Below are 16143 nucleotides of genomic sequence, written 5' to 3'. Positions count from 1 at the left end.
TCTTATATAATTGTCAATTAGGGTTTATTCAATGATTTTTTCATCTTAAGCCGACATAGGGAAGATTTTTCTGCTTTCCAGATGCAAAGCCCAATGCAAAGTTTGATCAAAAGGGGTCCAAAATAGCACAAGGACACAGGACATGTTCACACTATCCGAGCATTGCATTTCCTCGCACCCTGCACTCTCCTTTGCTGCTTCCTATCTTGAATTAGGACAATGCCCCTTTCCTTCTAGGAAAAGGGCATTGTGCCTCTGATCTTGCCCTATTTTGGGCCTCTTCCAATCAAACTCTGCATTGGGCTTTGCATTTGGAAAGCAGGAAAAGTTTCCCTATGTCTGACTATGACGAAAAATAAGTCAATTAACCCTAATTGACAAGTATATAAGATGCATTTTCTCTCCCACTTGCATAAGTCAATAAGTTCATATGAGTTCACTAAGTGGAAATTGCAAACCTAAGAAAAATCAAGCATTAAGAATTCTCAAGTCTCCTTTCAAGGCTAGGTGTTGCATTCAAGTCAAGGATTCAACCATTGAAGTGGAGATCCCTTACTTTGTATTTTTGGTATCCTTTCTTTTCATGATTCATAGTGATGGAAACCTTGCTAAATTAGTTGTGGTACTTCCCTCTTGATCTTACCTTTTACTTTTTCAATATATGTCATAAGATCCTTAGTCCACTATGGGCTTGGTGTATCTTGCCTGCTTGACATGGTCAAGGTCATTCAATCTTAAGAAAATTCAAGCATTCAAGCATTCAAGCATTCCTTTCAAGCATTATGCATTCTCAACTCTCCTTTCAAGGTTAGGTGTTGATAGAGTTGTTTGAAAGGATATGTAGAATTGAATGTTAAAAGGGATCTCCACTTAAATGGTTGAATGGTTGACTTGAATGCAAAACCTAACCTTGAAAGGGGACTTGAGAATGCTTAATGCTTGAAAGGAATGCTTGAATGCTTGATTTCATTTAGGATCACAATTTCCACTTATTTAACTCATATGAACTTCTTGAATTCTCTCTTGACTTTTTCAAATGGTAGAGAAAATGCATCTTATATACTCATCAATTAGGGTGAATTGAATGATTTTTCATCTTAGGCCGACATAGGGAAACTTTTCCTTCTTTCCAAATACAAAGCCTAATGCAAAGTTTGATCAGAAGGGGCCCAAAATAGGGCAAGGACAGAGGATATGTTGACACTACTCAAGGCTTGCATTTCCTCTCACCCCACACTCTCCTTTGCTCCTTCCTATCCTAAATTAGGGCAGCACCCCTTTCCTCCTAAGAAAAGGGTGTGGCACCTCTATCCTTCCCCTATTTTTGGGCCCCTTCCAATCAAACTTTGCATTGGGCTTTGCATTTGGAAAGTCAGAAAATTTTCCCTATGTAGGCCTATGACCAAAAATCAGTTAATTAACCCTAGTTGACAAGTATATAAGATGCATTTTCTCTCCCATTTGCATAAGTCAAGAAGTTCATATGAGTTCACTAAGTGGAAATTGCGAACCTAAGCAAAATCAAGCATTCGACAATTCAAGCATTCCTTCCAAGCATTAAGCATTCTCAAGTATCCTTTCAAGGCTAGGTGTTGCATTCAAGTCAAGGATTCAGCCATCAAAGTGGAGATCCCTTTGTAATTTTGGGTATCCTTTCTTTTCATGACTCATAGTGAGGGAAACCTTGCTACATGCAGTCGTGGTACTTCCCTCATGATATTCTATTTTACTTTTTCAATTGATGTCGTAAGATCCTTAGTCTGATAACTCAATGATGAATGAATAGTACCAAACTGGTAGTGAGAGGGGGGGGGGTGAATCAGTATAGACAAAAACACACTCTTAAACCCATTTGTCAGTAGACACTGTGCATTGATAGACAAACAGTAACACCGGTCCTTAAATAGAGTACAACCAGCAAAACCCAGAATAACTAAGACAAGCATAAACCAGTTGACACTTATCTTCTCATACAATCTAACACTTCATTTCAATTTCACCCTTATGCATGAACAGGTAATCTGCCATCAAAGATATACATATAAGCAACTAGATCAACATGATTCACTACTTGACAGAAAACAACATAGCATCACATGAAGAAGACATCACACATGACGCACATATTTTTCATGTGGAAACCCAACTAGGAAAAACCACGATGGGGGTGAATACCCACAAGCTTGTTTTTGAACTCTTTAGAAGTCCACTCTTTTAAGAGCCTTTTCTGATTAAAGACTGATACAATACGTTATGAATCGATCCTGTTAGGGATCACTTGGTTAAGGGATGGCTAGAATACCCAGTTAAGGGTTAAACCCTATTAAAGGTTACCTTGTTAGAGGATTTCAAGAACTCAACGGTTTTGAGTCACCTTATTAAAGGATTTACAGCAAGCCAGTTAAAGCTACCCTGTTAAGGGATTTCTCAACTGTTGAAGTGGTTAGAGATCAACGGGTATTACAATGATCTGGTAACAACACTCAATGCCAATGTAGATCAGCTTAAGCTCCTCTTCACCTTCTACACTCACACTCTATAGGTATCACTTCTCTCCTCTGGTCTGGCAAGAATCAGGTATCTCTTCTCTTGGATACACACACAACTTTTGCCAGCAACCTCAAAAAGAATCACAACATCAACCTTATAGGAAAATAGATATGTCGGTAGCATAAACCCTAAACCCTAAACCTGTTAGGTTAAGGAATTCAAACAGTTTAATCCTGACTATTGAGCACACTACATTAAATGCAACAGTCTTGATCCAATCTCAAGACATTCTCCATCATTCATTTTCTACCGATTTCATGGCGGCTGATAACCCATCACATGTTATCACCGTTTATAGACTTCACACATTCTCGAGGTAGATAGGAACAGTCTCCTTCATGCAAGATCCTTCACACACACAAGGCCTATGTGGCAACATGATCTACTCTTCATTATCATTGTAACTCATCACACAAAGTCACTGGTTGAGCCACATAGGCTTCAAGCACTCCAACCGGTAGTCATACAAAGCTTCCATGTGTCGATTCCCATAACCATATGCCTGTTCACCTTGAACAAACACACCGCTTCACTTTGGCACAAATGTCGGTTCACAGTGTTATACCGGTTCTCTTCTCTTCATTATATTGACATCAGTGACAACACAGAATGTCATTATGTCCTCATACCGGTTCACATAATGCCAATAATATCCCCCTTTGGCATTGATGGCAATATACAAAGATATCTCTTTGCTTCACATCTTCTCCCCCAATTTCTGTAGATATCTTCTCTGCTTCACATCTTATCCCCCTTTGACAACAATGCCAAAGTGGAGGCACAAGCTTCCTTGTTCCATTATGCTGCTCCCCCTGAGGAGTAGCATCCTTCAACACATCAATCCAAAAAAAATTTGACTATGCAATACCTGACTGATGTGGAGCATATGCTTTCAGTTTATCTCCTAAAGGGGCAACACCCCTAATACACCTCTTAAGTACATAAATGTAGCCTTTGGGAGAGGCTTGGTGAATATGTCTGCTAACTGCTCCTTACTGGAAACATGTTCCAGTGCAATATCTTTGTTCTGAACCTTTTCCCTCAAGAAATGATACTTAAGCTCAAAGTGCTTGGTTCTAGAATGTAAAAACGGATTCTTGGAGATATTAATTGCACTAGTATTTTCACAAAATATACTTACCAGTTCAGATACAAAAACTTTGAACCCATTTAATACATGCTTCATCCAAATTGTCTTTGTGCGGTTCATAAAAGTTGCAACATACTCTGCTTCCACTGTAGATTGAGAGATACAACTCTACTTCTTACTCATCCATGAAACCAGTCTTCTACTAAGAAAGAATGCACCATTGGTTGTGCTTTTCCGGTCATCTACATTACCTATCCAATCAGCATCTGTATATACTTTTAAGTTGAAGTCCTTGCTATATGGATACCACAATCCATAATTAACAGTTCCCTTTAGATACCTAAGAATTTGCTTGACTACAATCAAGTGGGATTCTCTTGGGCTTTTCTGGAACCTTGCAGTAATGCCAACTGTATGTGCAATATTTGGTCTGCTATGCACTACATAATGCAACTTACCAATCATTGATCGGTATTCCTTCTCATCAACCAATGCTGAGTCATCCTCTTTGGATAGTTTACAACCGGTCACCAACGGTGTACCAACCGGTTTGCTATCCTCCATGCCAAAGGTCTTCAACACCTCTTTGACATAATTGGACTGAGTGATAAAGATTCCATCTTTCATCTATTAGATCTGCAGTCCAATGAAGAACTTAATCTCCCCTATGAGTGACATCTCAAACTCTTTCTTTATCTCATCTGCAAACTCATGACTCATCTTGTCATCTCCACCAAAGATAATGTCATCAACAAAAACCTCACAGATCAGGATCTAATCTCCTTCAGACTTCAAGTAGATATTGCTATCTTCACTTGTTCTCTGAAATCCAATCTTCACATGATGGGAATGCAGACGCTCATACCAAGCTCTAGGTGCCTGCTTTAGACCATATAAGGCTTTATGTAGCCTACATACCATGTCACTATATTTAGATAGGGAAAACCCATCTGGTTGCTCTATATACACCTCCTCTTCAAGTACACCATTTAGGAATGCAGATTTTACATCCATTTACTATACTTTGAAACCTTTAAAAGTTGCATATGCAAGAAGCATACGAACTCCTTCCAATATAGCTACAGGAGCAAAGGTTTCTCCATAGTCTTCTCCTTCTTCTTAGGCATATCCTTTGCACACCAATCTGGCTTTGTTCCTAATCACTGTGCCATCCTCATTTAGCTTATTTCTAAAGACCCGTTTGGTACCAATGACATTTTTATGCTCCAGTCTGGGTACCAAAGACCATGTACCATTTTTCTCTATCTGGTCAAGTTCCTCTTCCATTGCCTTGATCCAGTCTTCATCTTTATGTGCCTCTTTGAATGTTTTAGGCTCAAATTCAGAGATCATACATGAGTTTTCTCTAACCTTTCTTCTTCTAAGGATTCCTGCATCCTTATCTCCTATGATCTACTTAGGATCATGATTTAGCTTAACATACCATGGAATGGCCTTGATAGATTCCTCTTACTTTTCTTCTTCATCCTCATCTCCATTAGTATCAACATCTACATCTACTGGTGTAGGAACACTCTTACTGGTAGTTGGTTGACTAACAACCAGTTCCCAGAAGGTTACAACTGATTCATTTATCGCTTGCTTACTGTCAGTTTCCTTGGTTTTCTCAAAGGTTTCATCAACTCTTACATTGATGTTTTTCATGATTCTTTGAGTCCTATTATTGAAACACTTGAGAGCTTTGCTCTTGGTGGAATACCCTAGGAACATTCCCTCATCACATTTCGCATCGAATTTTCTCTAGTGTTCGCTCCTCTTGATGTAACATTTGCTACCAAACACTCTAAAGTAGCTAACCATAGATGTTTTACCGATCCAATATGCATAAGGAGTTTTATCCTTACCTTTCTTGATGAGTACCTGGTTCATTGTGTAGACTGCAGTGCTCACTGCTTCTCTCCAAAAGGTGTGAGCTACCTTTCCTTGAATCAACATGGTTCTAGCTGCTTCAACCATAGTTTGGTTATTCCTCTCTGCTAGGCAATTCTATTGTGGAGTCTGGGGGGTAGATAGTTGCCTCTTGATATCATGTTCTTCACAGTACTTGTTGAATTCACCAGAAGTGAATTCCCCTCCTTGATCAGTTCTTAGGCACTTGATCCTTTTACCGCTTTCCTTCTCCACTAATGCTTTGAAAACTTTGAACTTTACAAAGGCTTTGGACTTATCTTTCAAGAATGTGACCCACATCATTAAGTACCTATCACCCTGCACACTTCTAGTTTTCATAGGACCACACAAATCAGTATGCACAAGATCGAGCAAATTGTCAGCAATGAAAGGTTTACCTTTAAAGGTTGAGGAAGACATTTTCCCCAATTGACACTCTCTACACAAGGTATTATCTGGTTTTCTTAGCACTGGCAACCCTCCAACTGCCTTGATCTTACTAGCCTTCACAATGTTATCAAAGTTTACATGGCAGAGTCTCCTATTCCATATCCAGCTATCATCAAATTTAGCCATAAGACATGTACTTATATTTGCATTCAGCTGAAATAGGTTACCTTTGGTCTGCATGCTAGTGGCCACCAATTCACCATTCTTTCCTTTGATTCTACACACTCCATTCATGAATTCTAGAGTGAGACCATTGTCATTCAACTGGGCATCACTTAGAAGGTTGTGTCTGAGACCATCACCCAATACACATTGTCAGCACTAATTTTTCCATTCAGATAGATGGACTCTCTACCTTTGACCATACATGGTGCATCATTACTAAAGCGAACCACACCACCATCATATTCTTCCAAGGATAGAAACTTGCTCCAGTCACCAGTCATATGGTGAGAACAACCACTGTCAATGATCCACTCATTGGAATTATCAAACTAGGAGACAAGAGCCTTCTTCTCTAACACATCTTCCTTGACAGCAACAAACATAATATCTTCATTTTCTTCTTCTTCTGATTCCTCATTTGTGGCACTTTCATCAACTGCCATAAAACAATTTCTTTGATTTCCTCCTTTGAATTTCTTGAACCTTTTCGGTTTGTCCTTGTTGTCACCATTAGGACAATTTATAGCAATATGTCTGTAAAGAAGAAAATCGAACCCTAGGTGTTCCCCCCACTCCAAGGAGAAAGGAGGTCACTAGGATTGCCGGTTTTCACTTAGGAGAGACTTTACATTCAAAAGAGGGGTTGAAACCCACAAGATCCAATCCCACACAATGCAAGATTGGATTATGAATGAGTTTCAAGGGGTAAGATAGCAAGGCTACCCTCTTTTGTAAAGAATGTCGATAGAAGGATCGAACTATGAGTGCATGTAAAGTGAGAAAGATTCTCTTATAAATAGAGATAGGAATATGGGATGAAGCTGCAGACCTCGAATTAGCAGTAAAATGTCAAGACGATGCTGTCCTACAAATTTGAGCAAAAGTTGACAGGACGATGGCGCCCGGCGTGCACACGGTCCTCCGAAAAATCTGCAAAATGAAGGGGGATTTGTTTGTCTCTGCACAAGGATTCCAGATCTTCAATTTCAGCTGCGTACCTGCAACCTACACATAGAAAAGAGAGGATGATTGGGGGGTTAGGGATTAGGGGTTTGCCTTTAGTTCAAACCTCGATTTTGGAATTAACCAAGAAATGAGAATGCTGTAAATGTAAATGTTTGTAATGTAAACAAGTACTGATACCTTGTTGTAAGAATGTTTGTATTCTTACATGCGAAGGTGTAAATGTTGTTGTATGTTGTATGTTGTAAGTGATCTCCTCCTCAATGGTTGAATCCTTGTCTTGAATGCAACACTTAGCCTTGAATGGAGACTTAGAATGCTCAATTGCTTGAAGGAATGCTTGAATGTTTGAAATGCTTGAATGTTTGCCTAGCATTTTGCCTCTTGTACACATATGTCTTGCCTCCTCAAAATGGGAGAGGAAATGTAGTTTATATACTTGTCAACTAGGGTTGAAAGACTAATTTTTCTGACCTTGGGCTGACTTACAAACATTGTTTTCCAATTTGCAAACTTGAAGCCCCGAAGCCACATAAGAGACCGGGCCCAAAATAGGGCCTGGGCGCCATAGTCCCACCTCCTGGGACAGCAGGGTGCAAGGAGTATCAGGCCAGGGTGCTGAAAAATGCAGTTTTTGATGTCATAAACAAGTTTTGGGGTCTCCATTAAGGTTCAGTGTTGCGTCACCATCGTGAAGACCGAAATGCAGTCGAAATTGCAAGTGTTGCAATTTTAGGATGCTACATTTAGCCCCCACTTTAGTGGGAGTATAAGCGTATGCCCATACTTTCGGTAAAGTACAAGGAAAGAACATTGAAAGACTTTCACCATGTCAAGGAGGCAAGATACACCAAGCCCCCAGTGGACTAAGGATCTTATGACTTTGATTGACAAAGTAAAAGGGAAGATCATGAGGGAGGACCATGACTGTCAGTAGTAAGGTTCCCTCACTATGAGTCATGCAAGAAAGATATCAAAAATTTTCAAGGCAAACCTAAGTTTGCCAAGAAGTTTTTAAGTATCTTGAAGAGATATGGACGGAGTGTATGCCCCCTATGTTAAAGCGATCGCACATGCCTCATCGGGGGTGATTGCTTTAAGGTAGTGATACACATAAGAAATGAGAAAGGAAAGGAGCACATTATCACAAAGATTTAGCCCCCAAGTGTGAGATAAACCCAAGGATAATAGACACAAAACATAAATCACGAGGTGACTTCGCTTTCCTTGGGGTCAGTATGCTGTATGATAATTCATGTATATCATATGTATGTATGCATAATTGTTCTTCATTCCCCAATCAAGGAAGGTCACCTAGAAGAAGGGAACACATGTGTCTTTTGAGTCAACATGAGAGAGACCAAAAGAGATCTCAATGCTTTGCATCGTCCTCAAGTAGACAACACTAAGGACAACAAATAGAAGAATGAGAATAAACATAGAAGAAGTAACAAAAGAAAGAGAGGAGAGAATTTGCTATGCTAATGAACTAGTCTAGCACGTCATCCACCCATTGATCTTGCTGATCAATATTTCAAGAAGGCAGGAAACACGCTAGAGGAGGAACATCCAACACAGCAGATGGAGCTATCACAAGATCCAAACAACGGCTATGTTCATGTTCCAAGCCACGTTGTTCTTGTCTAGGAGCTAGGATAAGTGCTTTAGAAAATTCATTAGATAAATGGTTATCAATATCAACAAATTCATATTCACTATCAGAAGCAAGAGGAGTAACATTTTCATCATGAATAACATTTTCATCTATAACATCATCAAGATTTATAAAAATAGGATCTTTAACTCGCACATGATCAAGACCATCATACATCTTATGTTTAGGAGATTTCGGAAAAAATGGAATAATACTAGCTGAAGGTGTTTTTGGAGATTGCAAAGTTTGAGAAGCAGTTGCACAAGCTCTAAGATGAAACTTTCATTGGTGTTCACGCGTAGAATGATTTCATCTAGTCTTAGTAGGAAGTGGAGAAGATTGAGGAGGAGGAATGTTCTCATCCTTATCACTTGGGTGTTTAGGTTGTGGTTTCTTAGGCTGGATAATAGGGGAAGAGGAAGGTTTCTTCTCTCTATAAAAGGAAGGAGGAGGAACTGCTCCATATAAAGGAGGAATATTTGGTTTAGGAAGGAGACCAATTCCATCATGACAAGGAGGTATAGGTCTACTTTTAGAAAGTGTATCAGACATAGACATAGTCACATCCATAGGAATGGGTTGGGAATCTTCTTGAGGAATGACATTAGTTTTATCTTTCAAAGGAAGAACTTCCTTCTCAAGAATGATATGAATATAAAGTTTGGGTGTTCGAGGTTCACTTAGAGATAGGATCATATCTTTTTTCCACTTTTGATAAGATTTGAAAAGATGATCACTTTGCGGTGGAAGAGATTGGAATTGTTTAGGCCAAAAATAATCAATAGGAACGCTAGAAGTTCTTTCAGCTGGTTTAAAGAGACTATGATTGATAGTTACAACTTCACCATTATGGGGAAATTTCAAACACTTGTGAATAGGAGAAGCAATAGCTTTCATGGAAGATAGCCAAGGATAGCCTAGCTTCACACGAAATTGTTCGGATGATGGAATAATAGCAAAGCTCACATCAAGGGATTTGTTATAGACCTAAATAGGTAATGTAATAGAACCAATTGTAGGAGAAGAAAATGCATCAAATAATTTCACAACCACATTTGTTTTGTCATAGATCACTTGATTCAATTGCAAAGTAAAAAGAAATTCTTCAGTAATAACATTAACCATGCAAGAAGGATCAATAAGAACTTTACAGCAAGGTGTATTCTTGACTTTTGCAACTACATATAAAGGACCATCAGGTGCCCTGATAGTTTCACTGGAATCAAATGCGATGCAAGGTTCTTTAGGGATTTTCTGCTGCTCTACAAAGTTAATCACATTTGGAGTCATAGACACAAGACCATCAGGTGAGAAAGAGGAATCATTAGTCTCAATCACATTAGAGGTATGAGAAGGTAATGGATCAGTAAAATTTTTAAGATTTTGGTTAGGAGGAGCTACAGATGTGTTGCCTTTATCATTCACTCTTGAAATAGAGATAGTATTATTATTAGTCAAATCTTGAATTTTACCCTTCAAAGCAAAACATTTTTCAGTATCATGCCCGGGTTGATGATGAAATTGACAAAAAGATTTGTTATCAAAATAGGGTGAATTAATCTTTGTACGATCTATTTTCTTTATAGGAGGGAGAGTAAGCACATTTTGTTCCAATAACTTATTCATAATACTATGCAATGATTCATTCAAAGGAGTAAACTTTCTCTCTTTCTTGAAAAACTTAGAAATAGGAGGCACACCTGATACTGCATTCACATTGTTGTTGATGATGTTTTCATTAACGAACCCTCTATTCGGTTTAAACTTCCCAAATGGTTGTTGACTACTATCACCCTTATCACTTGGAGGCATAGGATTTGCTTGTTCCATTTGACTCACAGTTAGTTGATAATTGTGAAGAGTTGCACACAACTGTTGGAAAGAAGTAAACTCAGAAAACAAAAGTTTTTCTCTAATATCTTTTTGTAAATTAGAAATAAAGATTCTTTGAATATCGTTGTCAGGTACTGGAAAAGAAATTTGAGCACACAAATGCTTATATCTACCAATGAAATCAGTCACTTTTTCTTTAATACCTTGTTTACAATGCATTAAATCAATCAAAGTAACTTTAGGACTTATATTGTTTTGAAATTGTTGAATAAAAGCATTTGCAAGTTGTTGGAAAGAAGTAATAGAATAGGAAGGCAACAAGCAATACCATTGTAGGGCTTTATCTCTTAATGTTCTAGTAAACAGTTTTGCAAGCAACCTTTGGTCATGAGCAAAATCGGTACATACTGTTTGAAAGGTCTTAACATGTGTTAGAGGATCACCTTTACCATTATAAAGCTCCAACTGTGGGATTTCAACATGTTTAGGTGGGATAGCTCGAACAATGTCAAGAGAAAGTGGGCTCGCAACATCAAATGTGGGTACACTAAACTTAGATTGATTCATAGAGGCAATTTGTTGCTGTAAAGAAGAGACAAGTTGTGCAAGATTGTTAATAGTTGCTTCAGTCGAAGAATTCATATTAGACATGTTAGATTGTGATGGAGGTATTATGTTATTGAAAGAAGGTATTGATTGAGAGTAAGGTGGCGGGACACTGTGATGGTTAGTCATAGGAGATGATTGGAAACAAGGAACACTACCAAGAGGAATGGAATGGTTGAATGAATTGCCCCCTTGTGTCATGTTCAGTTGTGGAGATGTAATAGGGACACTCATTGAAGGAATGAATGAAGAAGTCGGATTGAATGAAGGAAGAGGGTTGATTGAAGAGGAAGGATTGCCCCCATGACTGGTGATCATAGGTGGAATGTTTTGTGTTGCAATAGTCATTATGTTTGATGTAAAAGTAGGTATACTAGTAATAGAAGTTGTTAAAGGAATAGAATTATTGACTTGAGTAGGAGGTTGTGTATAACCTAAAGTTTCGGCACAACTCCTCATAGGCATCACATTCGAATCCACAATGTGTGCAATACCATGCAAAATATCAATTCCATTCTTATCACTTTGAACCATATGTTTTAGACCCTCAATTAATGAAAGAGCTTTACTATCAGGATACTCATGAGACATCCATTGCTGAAAATCGTCAAATTGGTTATCCAATTTCGAAAGTTGTTCCTCAGAAACCTCATGTAGAGCTTCTTCATCATTAAGAGGATTAGAGGAATTACCTGTTTCCTCATTAAAAATGCCATTCAAATTAGGTTCCATCTCCTCGGTAATTAAACCTTGGAAAGACTTAATTCTAAGGCTTCATCTAACGAGAATAGTGTAAGTAGGGCTTATTGTCGTAAAACTCATGCACTAGAGAGAGAAAGAAGATCTTGAATTTAGAGGTAGCAAATTTCAATAAAATCAGCCAATCTCCTAGATTTAAGCTGTTAAATGCAATCACGACAATCTCCCGAAATTTTGGAAAAAATGTCAGGGACCGTGGCGAATGGAGTGCACACGGTCCTCGCAACTTTTTTCAAAATTTTCAGGGATGAAAGTTATGATGATTTTAAAGCTAATCTGAAAAAATTGAGTGATTTTACGATTTGTAGATAGGCCAAACTAAAGTTGCAATCTCAAAATTGAACCCTACCAAGATTGTTGAAAAATGCAAAATTTGAATTTTGAAAAAGAGAGGGAAACTGAAAATTTGAATTTTATGATTTTAGAAGGAATACTGAAAGCAATGCAAGCTTTGAAATTTAAAAGTTGACTCAATTTCATGCAAAATTCAATTTTGAAAGCAGAAATCAAAGTTGTTGCAATTAAACACTTAATTTCAAAAGCCACAAATTGCAAAAAATTGAATAAAGCACTGAAATTTCGAATGAATGCCAATACATTTTTCAGATTTAGGACAGTAAGAAACACAATTTTGACACAAAATTTTAGTTTCAACAATTTTTGAATGATTAGAAGCCTTAATCCAAGCAGTCACTAGACCAACTTTGACTTTAATTTTGAAAGTGTTAGAATTGATGAAATCAGCCAAGATTCTAGATTTTAGCAGAAAAATACAGTAAGATCTAGCTCCCAAAATTTCAGAAAAAATGTCGGGGACGATGGCGCTTGAGGTGCACATGGTCCTTGCAACTTTTTTCCAAATTTTCAGGGATGAAAGATATTATGATTTTGTTGCAGAATCCAAAGTTACAGCCGATTTGGAGATGTTTTGATCAGTGAAATTATCAGTCAAAGGTTGAATCAAGAGGGTTTTAAAAATTAGGGTTTTGACACTTAACCACTTAATTTTTAGAATTAAAGCACAAATATGAATTGATAATTTGCAATAGAAGGGTAGATTTGAAACAAGCATTAACAATTAAACATTTCACAAGCTCAATTACTTAAAAGGAAAATTTAGGGTTTTTATGCAATTAACCTCTAAAATTTGCAAAAGATCAAACATGGAAATGAAATCAAGGAAGCAAATTTTTCAGATCTAACCATGAATAATCAAAATTAGGATGTTCACGTCGGGTTCACCAAAATGTAAAGTGGAAAATCGAACCCTAGGTGTTCCCCCCACTCCAAGGAGAAAGGAGGTCACTAGGATTGCTGGTTTTCACTTAGGAGAGACTTTACATTCAAAAGAGGGGTTGAAACCCACAAGATCCAATCCCACACAATGCAAGATTGGATTATGAATGAGTTTCAAGGGGTAAGATAGCAAGGCTACCCTCTTTTGTAAAGAATGTCGATAGAAGGATCGAACTATGAGTGCATGTAAAGTGAGAAAGATTCGCTTATAAACAGAGATAGGAATATGGGATGAAGCTGCAGACCTGGAATTAGTAGTAAAATGTCGAGACGATGTTGTCCTACAAATTTGAGCAAAAGTTGACGGGACGATGGCACCCGGCGTGCACACGGTCCTCCGAAAAATCCGCGAAACGAAGGGGGATCTGTTCGTCTTTGCACAAGGATTCCAGATCTTCAATTTCAGCCGCATACCTGCAACCTACACATAGAAAAGAGAGGATGATTGGGGGGTTAGGGATTAGGGGTTTGCCTTTAGGTCAAACCCAGGTTTTGGAATTAACCAAGAAATGAGAATGTTGTAAATGTAAATGTTTGTAATGTAAACAAATACTGATACCTTGTTGTAAGAATGTTTGTATTCTTACACGTGAAGGTGTAAATGTTGTTGTATGTTGTATGTTGTAAGTGATCTCCTCTTCAATGGTTGAATCCTTGTCTTGAATACAACACTTAGCCTATAATGGAGACTTAGAATGCTCAATTGCTTGAAGGAATGCTTGAATGTTTGAAATGCTTGAATGTTTGCCTAGCGCTTCCGCCTCTTGTACCCATATGTCCTGCCTCCTCAAAATGGGAGAGGAAATGTAGTTTATATACTTGTCAACTAGGGTTGAAAGACTAATTTTTCTAACCTTGGGCTGACTTACAAACATTGTTTTCCAATCTGCAAACTTGAAGACCCGAAGCCCCATAAGAGACTGGGCCCAAAATAGGGCCAGGGACTAGGGCACTGGGCGCCATGGTCCCAGGGGACCAGGGCACTAGGCGCCATGGTCCCACCTCCTGGGACAGTAGGGTGCAAGGAGGATTAGGCCAGGGTGCTGAAAAATGCAGTTTTTGATGTCATAAACAAGTTTCGGGGTCTCCATTCAGGTTCAATGTTGCGTTGCCATCGTGAAGACCCAAATGCAGTCGAAATTACAAGTGTCACAATTTTAGGATGCTACAATGTCATATCCGGTTATAAGAAAAGCATTTCAAAGGACGCTTACCTCCGTATTTGCTGGTTCCTTTAGGAAGTTTCCTGGGAAGGAGAGCTTCAAATGCCATCAGAATCTCCTCATCATCCATTTCTCTATTCTGTCTTGGTTCACCACTAGTGCTAGCTTCTTTTCCTTTTCTAGATGGTATAGCAGAAGCTTTAAAAGTTGATTCAGTCTTTTGAACACTACCATCAAAACTATTTAGCTCATAGGTTGTCAACTTTGCAATGATGGAGTCTAGGGATACCTTAGTCTTGTCTATTGATCTCAGATCCTAAATAGCAGCAACCCTTATTGCATAGACTGGTAATAAGGATCTCAAGACTTTGCTTACCACAATGGAATCTTCCATTTTACCACCTGCACTCTTGATATCTCCAACAATGGTTTTGATTCTTATTCCATACTATTGAATGGTCTCACCTTCAACCATCCACATATCTTCAAAATTCCCTCTGAGGCTTTCTTCTTTAACTTGTTTTACATGCTCATCACCGCCATAGATATTTTCAAGAGTATCCCATACCTCTTTGGGATTTACCTTATCTTGGACATCAATAAACTCAAATTCAAATAAACTACTAATTAGAGCTTCCATGACTTGCCCATTCTCCTACATCTCTCTATTTTGGTCATTAGTGAGAGTACCGGTAGGGGCATCATAGGCATTCTCAACATAGCTCCAGCGTTAAGTGCCCATGCTTTTGATGTATATCTTCATTTTTTCTTTCCATATACTAAAATTTTTTGTGTTAAACTTTGGACCTTCCCTCTTCATCATTAGATTGGGACCTTTAACTCAAGCGGTTAAGCTTATAACATAGAGGACTTGGAGAATGCTTTGATACCAATTGATAACTCAATGATGAATGAATAGTACCAAACTCGTACTAAGAGGGGGGGGGGGTGAATCAGTATAGAAAAAAACACACTCTTAAACCCATTTGTCAACAGACATTGTGCATTGACAGACAAACAGTAACACTAGTCCTTAAACAAAGTACAACTGGCAAAACCCAGAATAACTAAGACAAGCATAAGCCAATTGACACTTATCTTCTCATAGAATCTAACACTTCATTTCTATTTCACCCTTATGCATGAACAGGTAATCTACCATCAAAGATATACATATAAGCAACTAGATCAACATGATTCACTACTTGACAGAAAACAACATAGCATCACATGAAGAAGACATCACACATGACACACATATTTTTCACATAGAAACCCAACTAGGAAAAACCACGGTGGGGATGAATACCTACAAGAATGTTTTTGAACTCTTTAGAAGTCCATGCTATTAGGAGCCTTGTCTGGTTAAAGACTGATACAATAGGTTCTGTTAGGAACCTATCCTGTTAGGGATCACCCAGTTAAGGGATGGCTAGAATACCCTGTTAATGGTTAAACCCTATTAAAGGTTACCTTGTTAGAGGATTTCAAGAACTCAATGGTTTTGAGTCACCCTGTTAAAGGATTTACAACAAGCCAGTTAAAGCTACCCTGTTAAGGGATTTCTCAACTGTTGAAGTGGTTAGAGATCAATAGGTATTACAATGATCTGGTAAGAGGACTCAATGCCAATGCAGATCCGCTTAAGCTCCTCTTCACCTTCTACACTCACATTCTGTAGGTATCACTTCTCTCCTCTGGTC

This window comes from Cryptomeria japonica, chromosome 7 (assembly GCF_030272615.1).
Source record: "Cryptomeria japonica chromosome 7, Sugi_1.0, whole genome shotgun sequence".
Classification (NCBI taxonomy): domain Eukaryota; kingdom Viridiplantae; phylum Streptophyta; class Pinopsida; order Cupressales; family Cupressaceae; genus Cryptomeria; species Cryptomeria japonica.
Note: the sequence above shows the minus strand (reverse complement) of the source record.